Here is a 5,077-nt window from a genome sequence, read left to right as displayed (position 1 = left end):
TTCTCACCAATCGTGAACTCTTCAATATACAATTCCTCATTAATAACAAATAAAATCATAATAAAAAGCGGGTTAGCAGTAGCTCCTAGGGACTTATCTCAAAGGATGAACCAGAAGGATACCTAAGGATAGTAGAGGAAGCATTCATAGGGGCTTAGTGAAAGGATAGTTCTTGTTTAAAACACATTTTTGTTTTTAAAATACATCAATGAGTAGACAGTAAGGTAGAATGGAAGAGTATGTTTTGGACCTTCAGAATAAAACTAGTCTACTGTCTTCTCTCTTAATTCCCAATTAGGAAAATTACACAAACATTATGAGCCCATTTTTTAAAATTTAATTTAATTTTGTTGCAAAGGTGTTGCAGAGAGGGGTTACAGTTACATAAGTAAGGTAATGAGTACATTTCTTATCAAACATTGTTACCCCCTCCCTCATTTTTCTCCTACTTTCTGTCCCATCCCCTACCCCTTGAAGTTGTAAAGTTCATTTCCAACATAGTGTCTTGTGAGTATCATTGTTGCATTGGTTCACCCTTTGTCCTTGGTTCACCATTTTGTTATTTCCCTTCCCTTCCCCAAATCAGATAAATGTATATACCAGATGCAGGTGTACCAGAATAAAAATCAGTGGCGACCAGGGATAAACCAAAGGGAAGGGGGTTCCGGGAAGTTGGCGGAGGAGAAGCTGGAGTGTAAGTAAGCTCTCGCATAGAAAGCAGTTTTAGAGTTGCAGTGAACAGTCCTAAGCCAGAGAATCACACCAAGTGTGCCATCACAGGACAGAGAGTTAGGCCAGAGAGGGGAAACCCAGGCAAGGAGACACTTCTGAGCTCTTGCCAGCAGCTGCCGCGGTGGTGGCAGCTGTGGCGGTGGCAGGCAAGCCATAGCTGAGCCACAGAGAGTCTGGGATGAAGGAGCCAGACACAGTGGACAAGCGGATTCTACTCAACAACAGCAAGAACCGACAAGGAGCAGACATCTTCATACTGCTGTTCGCAGACCAGAGACAACCCAGGAACCAAGACTTGGCGTGAGTAGAAGCCTGACGTCCTCACTCCTTCTCAGGGAGCCGAAGAGGGAAGGCCACCAATCCCGCCCCAGTACCGGAGATCTCCATCTTGGACACCGACAAAGCTCCGCTGAGTGGCTAGCTCCAACTCAGGCCTTGGAATAAAACTAGGGTCATTTAGCAGGTCACAAGAACTTAACGGCATGACCTGCCAGACTCAGCTCCACCCAGGGAAAAGTCATCCAGTTCGGGCGCCAGCCCTAGGAGTGGCTTTCTCCAGTGGGTAATCAGAGCCAGAGGCTGCCCCTCCCACTAGCAGCCTGGAAAATCAATTGAAAATCAGTAAACAGAAACCCTGAGAATGGCTCCAGGCTGGGCTCTGTAAGGTTTTCACAAACTAGCCCTGGAAAAGCTACTGTCTGTTGAAATGTCTCAACTCTACCAAGAACCTAGCCTCATCACTGCATCCCCCTCTTTTGTGATACTCAAATCAGATCTCCCTCCCAATGAATTAGCCTGGGAGAAGGATCGCCAAATCCTGGGTAAAGCAGAGCATTTTTCTACCTGTTCGAACAAACTGACTTAAGAAACCAACCAAGCCACAGGACCACAAGCAGACCAGAAACTCCAACAAGAGGCTGGTTACGGACACAATGGAGATACAGGATTTTTCCCACTCCTCCCAAAAAAATCAAAGAACTTTTTTTTTTCTTCTTCTGCTTTTTTTTATTGTTGGTACCTTATATAAAAATTTTTTTTCTTTTCTAAAACTTTTTTTAATCTTTAATTTTTGCCTTTTTTGAAAAAAAAAAATGTTTTCCAGAAACTTTTTTTTCCTCTTATAATTTTTGTTTTGGGGATACGGGAGTGTGCATTTCTCTTTCTTTTTTGGTTTTCTTTCTCTTTTTTTTCTTTTTTAATTATCTTTTTGTTTTCTGTTTAGCTCTACTGAACTTCTCATCTTTTTCTTCTTCCTTTCTTATCTTTTTCACCTTCTCTTCTCTTTCGTTCTTCTTTATGTGACTTAATTCTTGTCCTGCATATCCTCAGATAAACCCATAGTTGAATATTAGACCCTATCCCCCAGTGTGTACACACATAATCCACAAATTTATTACTCAATTGAAAACCTCTGAGACTTAAATTCCTTAACAGCAGTACTACCTCTTTATACCTATGTAATATTTTAAGCATTTTTATTTTTAAGTTTTTCACATCTCCTTTATATCCCTCCCCTTCTGTCAATAAATTCACGTTTTTATCTAAATAGGTTGTTATCGATTCTACATAATTTTATTAATTTTTACCTTTCTATTTTTCTGGTCTCTTTTCTTTTCCCATTCCCTTTCTTCTTTTTTTCTCTCTCTCTACTTTCATCCTACCCAACCTATTTCCTGCTTTGAGATAAGGACATAGTTAACTCTCTTGAGCCTCCCCACATCAATCTATTCCTATTTTTTACCCACATCGCTCCCTAACCCTAATAATTCCTGGTCTTCCAAATTCTTCTTTGCAGTTCATAGCCCATTAACGTATAGTTGTTTGATGTTGAATAGATGTATCTGTTGAACTAGATTGTATCTGTAGACTGTAGACTATTGACTGTGCAAATTCAGACTTGGGTCGATGATTGCCTTAAGATAGTGTTCTACCAAAAAACTGGTGCTATTTTCATCTCAAATGGGCAGAGTAAGCTGGAAAAACACAAGAAAAAATGGCAAATCCGGGTATTTCAATTCCCAATCTTGATAATCAGGGGACAGAACAGATAATGAATAATCCAGAGGAGAATTCCCAAATAGCTCTACAAACACTGCTGGCAAACATGATAAATGAAAAGATTGAAAGCATACAAAGGACTCTGTATGAGCGTGATAGGGAGAGAGAGGAGGCATCCCAGAAGTTTATACAGGAATATCATAAGCGTGAGGAAGCTACTCAAAAACTGATACAGGATATGCATGAGCAGCTTGAGAATACTCAAAGAGAAAGGCAAGAATGGCGTGAGCAGGCTGAGAACACTCAAAGAGAACTACAGGAATCCCACGAACAGGAAGACGCTAACCAAAGAGTAATGCAGGAATTGAGAGAGCAGAAAGAGGATACAAAAAGATCACTAAAGGCATTCATGAAATCCATTAAAAAAGAGCTAAAGGAAGTAAGGGAGACCACAAAGGGAATGCTGAATGGAACCCAACAGAAGGAATGGGAGTCCAAGGAAACCATAATCAATCAAATAAATGATTTGAGAATAAACACTGAACATCAAATTAAAGAAGTAAAGAAGTTCATACAAGATCTAAAACAAAGCTTCAACAAAGAATTCGAAGCCATCAAAACTGAACAACTAGAAGGAAAAGAGATAAAAAACAATGTAGAAAGCCTTGACATCAGGTTAGACCATGCAGAGGATCGAATCTCAGGGATTGAAGACAGCCTAGATATTATAGAGAAAGAACATACAACCATCCAAGACAAGTCTAAGAAATATGATAGATCTATCCAACACTTGGAAATCACCATCAGAAGGCCTAATCTAAGGATAATGAGTGTAGAGGAGCACCTTGAAACAGAAGTTAATGGTCAAGGAAATTTGTTTAACAGCAAAGAACTTCCCAAACATGCAAAAAGATAGGCCTATTCAGATACAAGAAGCTTTTAGAACTCCAAACATACCAGACCAGAATAGGACATCCCACCGTTACATTATAATCTACACAGGATCAACTCAGACCAAGGTAAACATCCTTAAAGCCCTCAAGGAGAAAAGGATAATCACCTATAAAGGGAAACCAATTAGAATCACCTCAGATTTCTCAACAGAGACAATCAAAGCAAGAAGAGCCTGGAATGCACCAAACTGAGAATCCAAGAACCATAGGAAGAACCCAGTTTTCACAGCCCCCAAGAAGGTGGATAACATGGCGGGAACTCCCAAATACCTCTCAGTCCTTTCTCTTAACGTTAACGAACTGAAATCTCCAATTAAGCGACATAGACTGTCTAGTTGGATTAAAAAACAAGACGCTTCTATCTGCTGCCTTCAGGAGTCACATCTTGTCCGTAAAAACAAACACATTTTCAATGTTAAAGGTTGGAACAAAATCTAGCAAGCAAACAGCCGCTTAAACAGGCAGGAGTTGCAATCCTATATCAGATAAAATAGACTTCAAATTAAGATTCGTGAGAAGAGATAAAGAAGGTCGCTACCTACTAATTAAGGGATCTCTACTTCAGGAGGATATTAAAATTCTAAATATCCACTCGCCAAACAATGGAGCACCCAAATTCATCCAAGAAACATTACTTTCCCTCAAATCCTATATAAATCCAAAGACATTAATTGTTGGGGATTTTAACACACCACTCTCCCCACTAGATAGATCAACTCGGCAAAAACTCAACAGAGAAACTGCAGATTTAAACAGCTGCATAGATCAACTAGATTTAACACATATCTACCGAACATTTCACCCAGCAGCATCAGAATACACGTTTTTCTCAGCAGCACATGGAACATTTTCTAAAATAGACCACATTTTAGACCACAAAGCAAACTTGTCTAAATCCAGAAACATTGAAGTTATACCTTGCATTCGCTCTGACCACAAGGGAATAAAATGAGAACTCAACACCAAAAGCCACCAAAGAAAGTCCAGAAACATATGGAGGCTGAACATACTGCTGAATCATGAGTGGGTCATGGAACATATTAGAAAGGAAATTCAAATGTTCATGCTATTCAACATAAATGAACACCAAATTACCAGCTCCTCTGGGACACAGCAAAGGCAGTACTCAGAGGCAAGTTTATAGCACTGCGCTCCTACATCAACAAATTGGAGAAATCTGTACCAACAATTTAACTACACATCTACACCTCCTTGAAAAAGAGCAACAAGATAAACCCCAATCCAATAGATAGAAAGAAATAATTAAAATTAAATCAGAATTAAATGAATTAGAATCCAAAAAAACTATAGAAAGAATCAACAAAACAAATAGTTGGTTCTTCGAAAAAATTAACAAAATTGACAGACCCTTAGCAAATCTTATCAAAAAAATG

This window comes from Dipodomys spectabilis, unplaced genomic scaffold, assembly GCF_019054845.1.
Source record: "Dipodomys spectabilis isolate Male_0828 unplaced genomic scaffold, ASM1905484v1 ptg000361l, whole genome shotgun sequence".
Classification (NCBI taxonomy): domain Eukaryota; kingdom Metazoa; phylum Chordata; class Mammalia; order Rodentia; family Heteromyidae; genus Dipodomys; species Dipodomys spectabilis.
The sequence above is the reverse complement of the archived record's forward strand: the minus strand, read 5'-3'. Positions refer to the sequence as shown.